Source organism: Pezoporus occidentalis, unplaced genomic scaffold, assembly GCF_034315485.1.
Source record: "Pezoporus occidentalis ecotype Australia unplaced genomic scaffold, CSIRO_AGI_Poc_V1 ctg125, whole genome shotgun sequence".
In the NCBI taxonomy this organism is placed as follows: domain Eukaryota; kingdom Metazoa; phylum Chordata; class Aves; order Psittaciformes; family Psittacidae; genus Pezoporus; species Pezoporus occidentalis.
The window spans coordinates 894059-910665 of NW_026913049.1; the positions used below are offsets into that span (position 1 = coordinate 894059).

At 37.9% G+C, this 16607-nt stretch overlaps 1 protein-coding gene across 7 annotated transcripts in view; it reads left to right on the forward strand.

Moving 5' to 3' along the window:
• Nucleotides 1-3738: 3738 nt before the first annotated feature.
• The window catches only part of CNTN5 (contactin 5), a 642522-nt gene continuing 629653 nt past the window's right edge, over nucleotides 3739-16607 (forward strand). For 2 of the 7 annotated variants that reach the window (XM_062607746.1, XM_062607745.1), the window contains exon 1: nucleotides 3743-4098. The gene's annotated coding sequence lies outside the window, so the exon portion shown is untranslated. Of the gene's footprint in view, nucleotides 4099-4127; nucleotides 4232-16607 lie in introns of those variants that run through there. The other 5 variants (XM_062607751.1, XM_062607750.1, XM_062607752.1 and 2 more) reach the window with 4 other exon arrangements.

The following is a 16607-nucleotide window of genomic DNA, read 5'->3' on the forward strand; positions in this document are numbered from 1 at the left end:
AATTGCGTAAGAAAGAACAGTGAAATATCTAAATAATAATAATGGTATTGCTCAGATAGCTCTCCATGTGGCAAAGAAAAAGAGTACATTATGCTCTGCTTAAAAGAAGAAGAGAGAGTGAATCGAAAGATGTACAAAACAAATACGAGAAGAGCTCAGAAACAACTCAGACTGCAGATGTGCTGCATCTGTTTGCTTGCCCACTGGGAACACTGAGATAGAGAGATTAAGGCCTTTATACAAAAATGGTTAGACAACTAGATCAGATAGATACACAAAATGCAGCTAGGTTGACTTCAAGTCTATAGCAGTGATAAATAACAGAGGAGTGAGTATAATTCACTGACTATGCCTTAAGCATTGAACATATATGCCATAAAAGAGTTCATGATCTTACAGTGATGGAGTAAAACCAGAACAGAAACTGACCTGGCAAAGGATACACACAAATAAAATTTTAAAAAGCTGTATGTCATTTCTCTGTCAAAGAAAAATAAAGATGATACAGACAAATATACGTTCCACTCCTGATTATATTAAAGGAAAAGGTAAAGATATATTGTAGGCTTATTGCTGATGTGAAATAATGAAGAAGAAAGCAAAAGTTGCCATTCAAAATAAATGTGTACTTTGACAAGAACTCTAAGTAAAAGTGAGCTAAAAGCAAAAATAATATAGTCCAATGGCTATAGCATCTGTGCCTTATAGTAGTCTTTAAAAATAACCCTAATCTGTAACTTCACAAGGGAAGATAAAAGCCGTAAAGTCAAGTTTTTATAACTGCATTTCTTCTAATTCCATCACTACCTGTAAAAACAAGTAAGCAGTGAAAGTCACCTCTTCACAAGTAATTCCTCACTATTGTCATAAATCATTGCAGTATGCAAAAAAAATACCTTTACTAGCATAAATGCTTCTGGCTTTAACATTCATTTTGGAAATATTGAGAAATGTAGCCTCATAAGTTATTCATAACATCAGAATTAATGCAGTCACTATTCCTGGCTTCTGATTAAATGCTGTCTTGTAACCTAGTAACACTGGAAATAATGACCATATGATCATTTTCTGCAAATTGAGTCAATGAAGAGAAACTTTGCTATGTCAAGATGCAACATTACTTGCCCAACAGAAGTACACCTAGAGGCGCATCCACAGTTGTGCAGACAATTTTCTCCTGTGTCCATATGGGATAGTGTGTGCAAAGTCAATTTCTAACCATGTGTTCATTCTCACATTTTTACTAGTTAAGGCAGAGGTAGACAGTGATGAAGGAAGAGAAATTTACAAACTTAGAAAAATGAGAAAAGGAATTGAAAGTGAGGGGCTTTTTTGTCAGCTCATTCTCAGTGATATTACTAGGCAGAATTCACTCAACATGATGTTGAGCTGTAAATCCTCTGACAGATTTCCATATAGTGTACAAGACTGCAAAAGCTTATAAAACCGTGTCCCTCATCATTGATAACTTATCTTGCTAGAGGCTTCAACACAAAAGACAAGCAAAGGACACTGAGAAAAAAACCTCATATTAGTATTGCCAAGATTTAGGACTAGAGTTGTGCAAGGACTCCCAGCAAATTCCAAAATTAAACTATTCCTCTTCCTCGTGAATCCAAAACAGTGAAAGGACAGTTTCTACAAATTAGTCAGAAAATAGGAGAAACAAATAAATACAAGTAGAAAGACAAAACAATAATGTGTGCACACGTATTATTACACCACATTGGTTTGGAAAGCATAACCAATTGCAATCACAGAAGCAGAGGAAAATCTCAGGGAATGGGAACTAGACAACAGTTAGTTAATGCAGAAAAAAAGAGACCTAATTACTTGTGGAAGGAAAAAAAAAATAGGCCAAGGAAATAAAATCATAGAAGGGTGGAGAAGAATTAAATGTTAAAGCAGAAAGTTGTCATGGCCATAGGAAAAAAGGAGAGGAGAGGAGAGGAGAGGAGAGGAGAGGAGAGGAGAGAGGAGAGGGATAGGGGGACAGATGAGAGGAGAGACTAAATGGAAGAAAAAGAAAAGAAAAAAAAAAAAGACAAGAAAAGAGAAGAAAAAAAATAACTAGAAAAAAGAAAAAAGAAAAAAAAAGAAGGAAAAAAGAAAAAAGAAAGAAAAAAGGAAAAAGAACAGAAAAAAAAGAGGAAAAAGAAAAGAAAAAGAAAAAGAGAAAAAAGAAAAAAAAGAAAAAAGAAGAAAAAAGAAAGAAAAAAAGAAAAAATGAGAAAAGAAAAAAGAAAAGACAAAGAAGAAAGAAAAAAAGGAAAAAAAGGAAAAGAAAGAAAAGAAAAGAAAAGAAAAGAAAAGAAAAGAAAAGAAAAGAAAAGAAAAGAAAAGAAAAGAAAAGAAAAGAAAAGGAAAAAGAAAAAAAAAAGAAAAGAAAAGAGAAAGAGAAAAGAAAAAGAAAAAAAAGAGAAAAGTAAAAGAAAAAAGAAAAGAGAAAAAAGAAAAGAAAAAAGAAAAAAGGAAAAGAAAAAAGAAAAGAAAAAAGAAAAGGAAAGGAGAAAAGAAAAAAAGAAAAGGAAAAAAGAAAAAAAAAGAAAAGAAAAAAGAAAAAGAAAAGAAAAAGAAAAAAAGAAAAGGAAAAAGAAAAGGAAAAAAAGAAAAGAGAAAAGGAAAAGAAAAGAAAAAAGAAAAAGAAAAAGAAAGAAAAGAAAAGAAAAGAAAAGAAAAGAAAAGAAAAAAAGAAAGAAAAAAAAGAAGAAAGAAAAGAAAAGAAAAGAAAAGAAAAAAGAAAAGAAAAGAAAAGAAAAGAAAAGAAAAGAAAAGAAAAGAAAAGAAAAGAAAAGAAAAGAAAAGAAAAGAAAAGAAAAGAAAAGAAAAGAAAAGAAAAGAAAAGAAAAAAAAGGGTGTAAACCATTCCGAATCCCGAGGGTAGCCATAGAGCGCGGGAGCGCGCACTATGTGTGAATGAGCACAAGGGGGCCGAGAACGCGAGAAAGGCGAATTGAATGCGCGGCGCCACCGGCGTTGCCCAGGGCTCCGCGCCCGAGCCAGCCGCGCGGGGCCAGGCGCGCAGCGGCCGCAGGGGCGGTGTTTCGGAGGGCTGTGGGGGGTGCGGAGGCGGGGCAGGGTATGAGCATCGGCGAGGAGCGGTCCGCCAGAGCTGGATCGCTCTGTGAGCTGTGGAAGCGGTGTGCGGTTAAACGCGGATGGGTGATGGGGAAGAGAAGGGAAGGGGCTGCCGGCATCGGGGCGTTGCAGCTGCCGTCCCCGCGCTTGCTGCCCCGATGTTTTCCGAGTTACAGCAGCCGCGCGCGGGTGCCGTGTGGTGCGGTGCAGCCGCGGCTCCGGCGCTGGCCCCGACTGCAGGGCGCCGGGTAGGGAGGGTCATCACCACTGGAGGGGCATAAAATACATTTAAAGGAAAAAAAATAATCTTTAAAAATCTACCTGGAAGAAGGATAGGGAAGGGGGCGGGAAGGACAGGATGTAGCAGAAACTGGCTTCTGGGAAAAGCTGGTGGCTTGGGTTAGGGAGGAGTAGCAGATCAGAGGAGAGCTCTCGGCAACTCGCCCTCTTGCTTTCACGCTCCGGGGCAGAGTGGAGAAGAGGAAAAATTCCGTGAGGCAGGCTGCGAGGAGCAAGAGGAGGAGGAAGGGGAGAGGGAGGAGGAGAAGGGAAGGCGGGGGGGGGCTTGTGCGCTTAGGGGTAGGGGCTAGCCCTAGGGCGGGCGGGGGTGTGAGGTGACACACTCATAAATACACATACACACCGCACATCCATCCACACGCGTCCAGCCAGGGGCGGGCAGAACCTCCACCGCCCCCCGGGAGCAGCCGGGGGAGGTGCCTCGGTCCCCCCGCGGGAGGGGGGACTGTGGGGCCGGGAGGGGCTGTCGGCGCGGATGCCTTCACCTGGGCTCTCCATCAGTGAGTGAGGCGAGGCGCAGAGGAGGAGAGGCGGTCGGGTCTGGAGAACTACCTCTGGATGGTTAAAAGAGAAAAAAAAACAAGCGAAAAACCCCAACTCTGCAATTCTCTGCTCCCCACAGGCTCAGCACCGTAAGGGACTGCTGTATTTGAGGCTGTCAGGAGAATGGGAGAGAGAGACTGAGAGTCAGGGCGAGAGAGAGCCGGTGCCACAGCAGCGGTAAGTGTGTTTGCCATTCCCCAAGCCAGGCACTGATTTCCCTGGTTAGACTTTGGAGTGTGTGTGCGCGGTTTATTTGTTGCAATATCCATCGCAGCATCTCTGCGAGCAGTCTGCTGCGAAGCCAGCAATGGTGAGAGATCCCATTTTTGGGCTCCTACTGCAGGTTTATGTGTTTTGCTTTTTGTTTTGAATCTTACGCTGAAATTGTTGTCATAATTGAGCAGAAAAGTTGAAGCAGAAATTACTGTGATGTACTGCATGCTTCTTGTCATTTAACTAGCTAGCAAACTACTGCAGTGAATGAGTTATGAGGAGAAATGTGAGGCTTTTAGAACAAACACATACTTCAGAGAAAGAATGCCTGTTTTAATGTGCTAATTTTTTATGTTTGGGAGAGCTATCGTGCCAGTGCTTTAGGGGGAAACAGAAAATAACCTGGCGTGTTAAGTTTATAGTGCTGCACTAAAAGTTGTGTTGTTAAGGAGTTCAGAATGGTACTTGGCTTTGGGATAAACAATTATCTTCTGAATTAGAGAAGTACGGTGCATGGACTGTTCTCTGCTGACAGGCAGAGGAGATAGAATTACATAAAGATGCAATGATTTTCCCTCTCGGATGCGAGGACAGTGCATAAGACTGTGTGGAATGCCTGTGAGCTGGTGAGAAGATGGACTGAGTTATTTCTGTGAAACAAATAATGAAACTGTGGTTTTAAGAATCTCTATCTCAGTAAAGAAAAATCTGCATCCGTTACTTTATTTGTACTCCTTCAGGTGTTTAGTTCCATTCTTGTTGAACACTGAGGAACTTCATAGAACAGAACTTATACAAGGTGGTATAATGTGACTGTTTAGCACCAAAGTTTTCTGTGTTGCAGTATTTCAGAAATTTGAAGTTTTTGCGAAGCTGGATTTTTTTTTTTTTTACGTTAAAAAGTAATACTTTCCATGAATGCCACATTTTCAGTAGTGTTTTTTTTGATGAAGGACCTGACCCCAAATTTTTCTAAGGAGTTACAGCATTCCCCTAGTCTTCAGTGAGCTTTGGATGAGACCCTAAAGTTTGAAAGTACAAATAAATTACAAGCTCACTGTTACCCAAAAGCTAAAGGGGATTCCTGATAATTAAAATTTGGATGACATTTTCCAATTAATAAAAGTGCAATTAATTCCTGTTGAGTTATAGTAGAACTCCTTCAGAAGTACTTTATGGTAATCAATACTAATGCAAGATCAGTTCATGATGATTAATATTATTACAGTGGATATCAAAAGAATTAGCAATAATTGGGCCATTATTTTAAAGTGCTATCAAAATAACTATTAGAATTTGTAAAAATATATTTTCATAAATTGTTTTTAATTACTTTAGCATTTATCTGCAAAGTTTCAAGGAAAAACCTCTTCATATTTCTATCTTGTTGGGTGGGAAGATACTTGTTTACTAGTGAGGTACACTAAAGGAAGAGAGAAAACTGAGACATGAACTATGGTAAGTGAGGATTATTTCACGTACAGTGGCCCTCTGTGGCAATATACTTTTAACTATGTGAGTGATTAAGAGATGTGGTTAAGAAAAAAAGGTATTGGAAGGCAACAGACATGCAAGGAAAGGAGGAAGTGTTAAGCATACTTGTAGGTGGTAACAGCTAAATAGTTTTGAAAGTGGAGTATTCAACATGCACTTCTTTTTCTTACTCTTATAAGGCAGATGGCCATGAAAAAGTCAGAACTAGCAGAGCATGAAGATAGCTACAGATGGGTTGGAGACTAAGAGAGTAGATGTTAGGTTTGTCGGTCAATATGAAACTGAAAGTCATACTTTGAATTCTAGGTTAAAATGTCAGGGGAAAGAATCTTCATTTTATATGAGGGCAGATGTATTAAGAATGAAAACAGCAAAAATCTGGCTGAATTAATAGCTGAGAACTTGAAAGAAAGAATCTTTGAAAACAGATTTTGAGGAAAAATATCCTAGCAGCTAAGATAAAAGATGTGATTAAAAACTCTGCTGTTAGGAAATAATAAAGGGCAACTTTAAGAAATGCGTAACTTAGAGGATCGTCAGCACAGATTCAATAAAGGAAGGTCATGACTGGCAAATTTGTTTGAGTCCCCTGAATAAGTTGCTGACATGGTAAACTATTGGGGAATCAGTGATACGATTTATGGGGGCTTCAGAAAATGTCCAGTGTTCTGTGCTCTGCAATTATCGATTTGGAAAGTAAGTTTTGGAAGGAGTGCTGGAATGAATTCAAACCTGACTTAGAGATAGGGACCAGAGGGTGTCAGTAAAGGTAAAGAGCTCTAGATGAAAGGAGGAAGTTAAAACTATGAGGCTTTCAGTGAGAGTCTGAGATCCAGTTTTCTTTCTTGCTTGTTATAAAGCTGGCAGGCATGTTCAAAAAGAATAAATCTGATTTGCTAGCAATACAGGAAAATCTGTTCTGCTGAAAAGATTCAGTATACTGAAAGTTTTCTGATTAGGTTAATAATAGGAATTATGTTTTAAGTATTTATGCAACTTTTTATTAAAGACATCATGGAAAACTAGAAGAATGTACATGTCAAGGGGGTAGCATTGAATCATCTGAAGTGATTGGTTCAGTGGCATTGAAAAAAAAATGGTTCTTCTGAATTACATTTTTCTTTCTGCATGTAGCCTGCAACAAAGATCTTAGCTCCTCTGAATTCACTGCATAATTTGCCACTGTTGGTCTGCTCCCTCCATATGTTCCTGCTAACTGCTTCTGCATTGTACTTTCTCTCAGTCTCATAACCACCTCAATCATTTAAACAATTTCCCATACTGTAAGATACTAAACTGAAATGCACCACAGTTTATACTGCACTCTTAATTCCTGAGAATCAATGTCAAATATATGTTTGCTTGTGAATATTTTATTGTTAGGTGTTTCGCAGAATTTATCTTCGTCCTTCTGTGCATAGGCTCTGTGATGCATTTTTCAGGGTCTGTTACACTCTGTATTAACAACTTAGCACTTTACAGGGGGAAAATGCTCTGTCTGGAAGTGATGGAGTCCCTACAGAGCTTTATCTTCTGAGCAGTTCTGATCAGTAACACTACATTAGGGGCCAGTGCCTTTAAAAAAGAAACAAAACACAAAATTGTTAAAATTTTCGAAGATAAATATGTTCTGATTTTACTTATATTTAAGATTTCAAAGCGTCATGTATATCTGTGTTTATACACACACATATACCATACATGAGAGAAACGATCCTGTGTCTTTGCAAGCTGGAATAGAAGCAACAGTAACACTTTCTAGTTAGTGGAAGGAGGAGAGTTCAGGATGATTTTTCACTGTACTTTATAAAGGCCACAGATCAAGTTTTAGGTGCAAGTAGATATATAACAAGGGAAGATGATGTCAGGTTCTGTATGCTGTGAATATAATAAAGCTTTAGAATTGCCATCCATGTTACAGCTGATGTTCTTGATCACACATGCCCATACTTATTCTGTGTTGTCATCCACTCAGGCTAGTTCTAAGTTTACAGAGCCATAAGGTTATGTCAGAATGACAGTGCAATTCATCCTGTCATACAGTAGTTACCAACACCATAGTTTACCTCTTTACATCTCTTTCAGGACCAAACTCACATGTCATTCTCGGGAAAAATTGATAACCCTTCTCCATTGCCATACCTAGAAATAGAAAATGCATCAAACTCTTTCCATCCATCAGAAACGTCTTCGGGGAGTTTCCTTTTTCAGTATGCTCTTAAAGGTTTTATTGTAAATTGAGTTAAAACATGATGATATCTTTGGAGAACCTTTTGCTGCTGGAACTAAAAGCAGACAAACATTGAAGGTAGTTCATTGCAGTTACCGAGAGGGGTAGAGGATCACAACTTTCCATTCAATACACAGGGAATGTGACTTCAGCCTCCTCGTGAGTGAAATTCTCAGGTTTTAATAGCCAAAAGTTTAAGATTTGCTACATGTCCAATGGGACTCCTAGACTGCAAATCATTTTGATAAAGACTAAATGTATGGCTTTCTAGATGATGTAGTATCAGATCAGTCTTATGGGTTTCTTCCCTTACCAAATGGCATCACTTTTATAGAATTCATGAACCCTGTTGTATTTTTATGGGTTTTATAGTCTTTATTAAATACGTGAGGGACATTGTGCTGTGGCTGTAACATTCTTGCTATAGATTGTAACCAGCCTGCTGTAGCAATGCATTCAATGAAGAGTTCTAGCTATGCAGATAGGCAGGGAAGTAAGAAAGACTTTGTGGTCATAGTATCTGAAGAAACTAATCTAACAGCGTAACAGCCTCATAATATTATTTTGAGAATACATTTGGGTGCTAAACTTGAAAAGTTGCAATTCTTGCTTAGCCATAAAAAGACATATCTAGGTGTGCTTGTTGCAATAATCCCCACCAAAAATGTGCTTTAAAACATAGTAATTGGCAAGGAGCTTAACAGAGATTTACTTTTGAAAAGGTGGTTACTTGGTACTTGTTTAAGTACACATGCATTATCACTTCTGAAAGATGACCATTTATCCCCATTAGCTTACTGCACAGTCTTTTGTATGCTATCTCCTCTGAGTTATTTGCATGTCTCCCCAGAGACCTGGAGTGTGATGAGCAAAACCTCCTGAAAATTAGTCAATAAATTCACGGTATATATATTTCACCTCTTCTTCTGAGATGGTTCTCACACAGAACATTTTCCAAAAGCTTAGTATTAGAGTCATTCAGAAAAAAAAAAAAAAGAAAAAGACACATTCTGGACATGCTGGAACACTTGTGACATTCAGCTCTGTTAGTTTGGCAGAGTCATTCAGCTTTGTCATGTTCATATCACTGTGATGTAGCCATTTATCTTTGCATTTATTCATGTGATGGCTTGGACAGGGGACAAGGTGGACAGATTCTCAAATGGATGGAACAGAAAATACTAAAAATTTCATGAGCTGTCTTGTTCGTCTATAGAAATTTCAGTATGCCTAGCAAACAAAAATATGTTTGTATTTCAGACTAGCATTTGAAGTGCTGGACATAGAGACACTTAAATGTTTAAGTCAAGTTTATTTTTTCTATGCTTACTGATTTCTTTTCTGCAAGCATTCACTGCCTGGAATATTATACTTACATAATCCACTTTGTGGACCAAGTTAATGATATTAAACTTTGTATCAAAGGTTGCATATGCACACTTTCAAAATTGAAAAAAAATCAGACGTAGATCTGTACCTACTATTTATGTTACAGTTGCTGTACAGTTGACCAATTGTATATATAAATTGTAGATTTTTCTAATACAGCATCACTTATACATGCATCTATTTACATATATTTACAAAAATGCTTATGTCACTTTAAAATGCAGTTGCCCAACTGTCTTAATTCACATCACAAGTCCATACTAAATAGTATTTAGATTAGAACTCTGATTGTCCTGGAAGATTTGTTGCTTTATTAGCAAGGTCCTCTGACTCCATTATAAACTTTATCATTATCATCATCATAGCAACTAGGCACTGTAATCATAAATCAAGATTGCATTGTACTAGGAGCTGTGAACACAAAATGGTCCCTGAATCAGAGAACGTATGTCTTAGCTCAAAAGCTCTTCCCTTTTGGCTGTTCTTTGTGACCTTTGAAAAGCTTACATCTAAGGGAAGATATCTGTGTTTCACAGCCATGCTACCATGATCATATACAGATTTCTTCAAGATCACCTCCCACAACAGAAAAAAAACCAAGATACAATCTGCAACACTATGACGTGTAATGATCACACATACGTGCTGTAAAATGTCTTGCAGATTTGTCTGAAGACTGTACCAGCAGTCCACAATTACTTCTGAAATGCATACATCTTAGACATCTTTTCTGAATTAATTCAGTCTTCAGCTTTCCAAAATCTCATGCAGATCAAATCTTGTGAAAAACAAGTATATGGACTTCTGCATGAGATTGTATTAGAAGATATATTCTCCTTGTTAAAACTTTTTAATTGTTTTTGTCAATCCAAAAATCATGAGTTAAAGCAGGTAATGTACTCACTCCTGTGCCATGGCTGTGTTCTTTGTTCGGTCTTTGACTCCTGCAATTCTGAGGTGATACAAGTTCTTGATTTCTCAGTTTCATGCTATGCAAGATGCTCAGAATGTGCTTACTTGACTATAACTTGTGCAGTGTCATGTTATATTGCTTACATAAAACTCAGGGAGTCTGGGAATAAAGCCATGACTTCTCTGATGTCATAGCATCGCTTTGATGCGTGTGTGCACAGCTTCTCAATTCAAAATCAGTTGTGTAGTATTTCCTCTGCCTGGATTTAGGGGGTGCAGGTTGGGCTTCAAACCGAGAAAGACTGTTACATGACTTTGATAAGAGGCATAATTGAAGACATAGAACAGATCAGATACCAAGGGAGAGTAATATACTAAAGAGGACCATCCACACACAAAGAGATAATTTGGAAAACATGATATATAGCTGAAATGTCTGCAGTCTTGTTTTCCCCCTTGCATATCACAACTGACTGATTGCTAACATCTAAGTACTTATTTGCCTTATCAATCACTTTGTGCCTGAGTCATTCACTGATGGGCATAATCCTCTGTTTGTGACTTCACGAGGCATCTCTTGAGGAAATTTGAATGTCATCAGCAACAAATTGAGACATTACTGGAGGCATCAGGTAGGAGGAAGATGTTTGCACAAGAGGCATATTAATCAACAACAGGAGAAAATATGCAGCATCAAAGCAGCATAATTCAGTGGAATTTGGATTAAATTCTTGCATAAATTCTTGCAAGAAGTACCTTGCAAACTAGAAGCAAGACAGTTAGACTGATTGATCAAGACCTTAAAAAAGCAAAGCCCTTTTGTAGAAAACAAATAAAGGTTAAGCAAGCTGAGAAACATTGTGTATAAAAGTACTAAAGATTATACGCTTAAAAGGTCATTTACCGCCAGAAGTTACTTGTTCAAAAATCTGCTATCATCTCTGTAAGTTTTCATTAACTGTTCATAAGTTACTGTCAAGATTCCTGCGCTGTCAGTCTTTGCAAAATATATCCTTTGCAACGTCATGACTTTAGTTGTAAAGGAATGTAAAGGAATTTGCTAAGGATTTCTTTCAAAGATGCAAAAATATGTTGAAATTATAAACAATGTGTGCATGATTATATAGGATTATAGGATCTGCAAATGTGAATAAGGTATGAGACAAAAAGGAAACTATCATAGTTTTTTGGTTATTTTGCTTCAACAGAAAATAATGACATGTATTCATATGTGACATTGGCATTTTAGAAATTATGGTGAATTGAACACTTAATATTTACTAAAAATACTGTCTATTTCAACAGCAGTGTGCTAGTTTCATGTGTTACGTCAGAATTCAGACAAGATAGCAGGCTGCATTGTGGAGACTGGTTTAAAGTCAAAAGAATGAGGGTTGTGAGAAACTCTCCAGAAACTGTAATGGGAGTGCTTTCTTTTTACAGTCTACAGGAGCGTAACTAAGCAGCTTAGGGGATCCCAAGTATTTATCTAAAAACTACCTGTAGGTGGTATAATAAGATCTGGAATATTTTGTCAGTGAAAGAAACAGACTATAAACAGCTATATGCAAGGCAGTGATTTTGGAGTTTCTGTTATTATTTCTGGTTTTATTATAGCATTGTGATGAGGAAGCAGAGCAAAGCAAATACAAAGGTTTACCTTTTATTTGGCCTAATGCTGTTCTTTGAAGTGGCTGAGAAAAACTCTATCCATTGACTTGAAAATAAAAATTAATCTAAACAAAACTAACTTCCAGGATCAAGAACACTGGAAATAGTGTTACCTTGCTTCTTTATACCATACAACAGATTTAACGACACCTCAATGATATAGGAAGAAATCCTTTTTCCTTCTGTAAGAAAACAGGCTAACAGTTCAGTCAATAGAAACTTGTAGACTATGGACAGAAGGTCCTGTCATAGGAGATTTTAATTGCTTTTATTGGTATTAATTTTTATTTGGAATTTATTAGTTACTAGTGTATAAAAATATTTCTGAATTTTGTGACTTTAGTTATAAGTTTTTTGTTAATGCAGTCTATTTTATTGCCATTTTTCTTTGTTTTAGTCATCACCTGAGATTTTCCCATGTTATCTTGCATGAAATTAGTTTTCGCAATTTGTATGCTTGATTTGCCTTTTCTGTAATTTGGATTTTACTGCCAGTGTAAGACAAAGAAGGAGATGAGGGAAGTATTGAAAACACAACCCTTCTATCACTCCCATTGCCATGTATAAAGGCAGCAAATAAATGTATTTTGTTAATGCAGTGAAGTCGGAGTCCTTGTGGCTTGAGTTACATTAAAGAGACTCTATGGCACTCCAAGGACTGCCAAATTAGATGATGTTGAGGGAAAAGAAAGAAAAAAGAAATAAGAAAAAGGCACTTTTACATAAAATTCACACCACATTTAACAAGCTTAAGGGAAAAACACTTGCCCAGAGCTGAAAGCACGGGTCACTACAGGTTGAGTTTAAGAGCCAGGCTTTTCACTGAGAGGCTGTAAACATGGGTTGGATAGTACAGGAATGATGGGGACCATGTGGTCATGAATCACCTTTTCTCTGCTCATTAATAAGTGGGGGGAGAAGGGGAAATTCCACATAAATTATTCCTCTTCTGTGTCACAGACCTGAAATACAAATGGGAAAACTCTTCTTTTAGCGAGATGGAGGGTCCAACACCACACACAGAGAACACCGGTTTGGGTTATTGAAGTTTCTTGATACACTGGGTAGAGACTGTAACCTGAACACAGCTGGGAATCAGAGGTCTTGTGCTTATTATGCTGTCAAGTTGTATTTATCCTAAAAATACCATAGAAATCCTTATGACATGTTCTGAGTATAGAGTAGCTCTTTTATATCTATATTTGCTCTCACTCAAAGCATGCATTTAGAGAGTGTGTCTTTAAATACAGTGAAAGGCAGTTGACCACATTGGCTACTAGCAACTGCTGACTGCTGCTTTTTTTAAGTTTATGCACATCGCTTACACTTCTCATTGTCTTTCTCCATTGCCATGATATGGACATATCCTTACATTTGCCTTGTAATTGCAATTGGGCTTTTGGGGCTAAGCCTTGCTCAGAAGGCCCCAAGACCATGCAGAGCTAAATTCCGTGCTGACCTGCCTGCTCATTTTGAGATGGCTCCCCCACCTGCAGCCCTCAACTCCTACTATCCTATGAAGCATACCTGGCCACTTTCAGTGACAGAGAAATTCTAGGCTGGATTTTAAGTCTGATACCATATGTATTCTGGCCATGCTAGCGACAAGCAGGGCTGCACAAAAATTACCCATTTTTGGTCAGTAAGTGTCCATCTGCAGCAATGATGATTTTCTGCCTAAATATTTTATTCTTCTGTGAATGTGCAAAAATGTGGATTTTTTTTTTCCCTTGCCAGTTCTGCTGACAAGCAGAACTTTTTCATACAGCTCTATAATTAGGCTCCAGAGTCCTGCAGAGACACACAGCAGAGTGGTAGGCTTTATATTCTGTGACACTCAAAAGTTGCAGTTCAAAGATGTGTGTGCTTACATCTATCCTGCCTCTTTGCATGCTATAACTAATCTCTTCCATTCCCTTTGGATTTGTCCCCCTGTGTCTAACAAAAATTAGAATTTTGAGTGTTTCAGTTTCTAAATTGCAAATCGGTACTCGACCACTGTGTGAAAGTTTGACAGAATGGAACAGAATTTATTATCATCATTGAAAAGTCCAGTTTAAGAATCTTGCATTTATTCAAGCTGTGCAATGAAACTGTTGCACTTTATATCAAAACAATTAATTGTTGTGGTTTCCATCACTGTACAGAGGTCCTGATCGCAAAGCCCAACAATTAGTGTTTATATGATACTTCTATAGCAAAGATACAGTTATCAAGAAATAGATCACTTGTAGAAGTTGCATGTGGATCATCATACAATGTTGTTGCATGGCCTTTGGGGAAACCTTAATTTTTTTCCTTTAAGGTAACCTTCGAATTAATATGTTTTAAAGCACACTATTTTAGAGACCATGAATCTTTGCTGCTAGATTCAGCAGGTAGCCTCAACAGTAAATTAGTAACAGTAGTTATACTTCCTAAAGACGTTCATAATCTGGGATTTCATAACTAGTAAACTTCTATTCAAGCCATTTGAAAATAGGGAGTGATATGATTTGTTTAGCTTTGTATTTGTGCAGTTTGGACAAAAAGAGAATCACAGCTTATGCTTTATCACTGTTACAGCAGAGAAGAACATTTCCTGTCCTTAGCTCATTCTTAGAGGTTTAATTAATAATGTAGACAGTTGAGTCTGCCTGCTTGGACTAAAATAATTAGCAGAGAGTAAACAAACACTTTACATTTCACTTTATGAATGGTGTGGTGCCACTTTAAATATTTAATGTTTTGAGCTCAGTGACCAATCAATTCTTGCCAGGTGCCAGGTTACAGCAACAGACTGGGCAAGAAAGCCGAGTTGTGAGCAGAGGTAGGCTCCCATAACCACTTTCAACTAGCAAGGGTTGCAGGAAATGGAAGAAGACCTAAAACAAGTGCTAAAAAAGAGGCTATGAAAATTTAGAAGTTTTTGGAAAAGGAGTGGTAAAAAAACCCACAGAGGAGCTGATAGAGTGCAGTTTAATGCAGCTCAATAACTAACTATACTAAGCTAGAGTTCCATATGAAATCCTACAGGAGATAACTGTCTCATGCAAATTTAAATCTCAGGTAGTGACTTATTCTCATTTCTTTGTATATTCAGGGCAAGAAAAGCTAAAAAATATCCTTCTTAGTAAAATTTACTGGCTTTTTCTCATTAGTATTGATAGTCTGGGGAAAAGAAAACCCAGACTGCCTGCAGAGTACACAAAGCTTATGTGCTGTGTGTGCTGAAAGCCAGCGCTAGGTTGGAGTTTTGACTTCGGGAGCCATACATGCATGATCTGAGCAACTTCATACACAATCTTAAACTGCACGTATACTTAAAAACAACTTTGACTGCAATTTAGTTAATTTTAGGTGAAGTCCTGAACACATACCTTTAAGAAGGGGATGCTCATTACACCTAATCTTTACTTTATACCATGGAATATTACATTTGGTGTTAAAGGAATTTTGTATTTTTGTCTGAAACATTTAAAAAGCATACTCCTTAACCTTAAAAAATCTCTTCAGTTCTGTGGTTTGTCTTGTAAACCAGAATGCTTCTTCTCTTTTTTCTTGTTTTCAAAGCACAAAAATATCGACAATCTGATGATAAATCACAGTATCACAGTATCACAGTATGCTAGAGATTGGAAGGGACCTCGAAAGATCATCTAGTCCAATCCCCCTGCCGGAGCAGGAACACCTAGATAATGTTACACAGGAATGTGTCCAGGCGGGTTTTGAATGTCTCCAGGGAAGGAGACTCCACAACCTCCCTGGGCAGCCTGTTCCAGTGTTCCGTCACCCTCACTGAGAAGAAGTTTCTTCTCAAGTTTAAGTGGAACCTCTTGTGTTCCAGTTTGCACCCATTACCCCTTGTCCTATCATTGTTTGCCACTGAGTAGAGCCTGGCTCCATCCTCGTGACACTCCCCCTTTATATATTTATAGACACTTATAAGGTCACCAATAAATAAATAAATACTAATTTTAAACAAGGTTTTTGACTCAGTCAAATGTAATTCACTCTCAACAGCATAAAATATTCAGAAAATCACTTTTCCATTATTTTTTTTTTTTTTTCTGGAGACTAGGTGGAGATGCAACCAGTACATGTGTGACTGGTGAATATTATTTTCTGGCTGCTGTACCACTCAGAAATGTCTACAATGTTTTCTCACTGTGCCCACTTCGATCAATTAGCTCTTATTACTGCAGCCCACAATGAGGCTCCTGAGCTACAACTCAGGGCAGTTTTCACATCCAACACTTTTACTAATGACAGTCATACTTGGAGAGAGCCTTGCCCAGTTTTCATATTTCATACCTAATATGCAGGGTTGACAGAAACCCCACAAAACTGCCTGCCAACTTGTTGCGTTTGCTACAAAAGGCACTCTGCAATTATTAATATGGATCCCCGCTGTGCCATTTGTGTAGGGTTATTTTCCAGAGAAAGATCAGGCTTCAGTTGTTTTTTGCAGTAGAGCTTGCTGCTGTCAACGTTTTAAAAACCATGCTTCAAGTCCTTTGCCATATGAGTAGAAAAAGTTTCCTGGAAGTGTGCTTTTAAGTGATGGATACAGGCTGTGGCTTGGGCGAAACTGCCTCCATCTCATCCTCATGCTGGGCTGAGAGGCTTTTCACCTGTCAGTGACACACACCAATGCAGCAACACTGAAACATTAGATGTATGTGTCACCATCACTATTTTTTTTCTCCTTTGGAAGCAATCAATAAAACACCAAAATCATCTAAGAAAAAGGGAGACTTACAGGAGCTTCTATATGAAGTGATTTGATTTTTTTTTC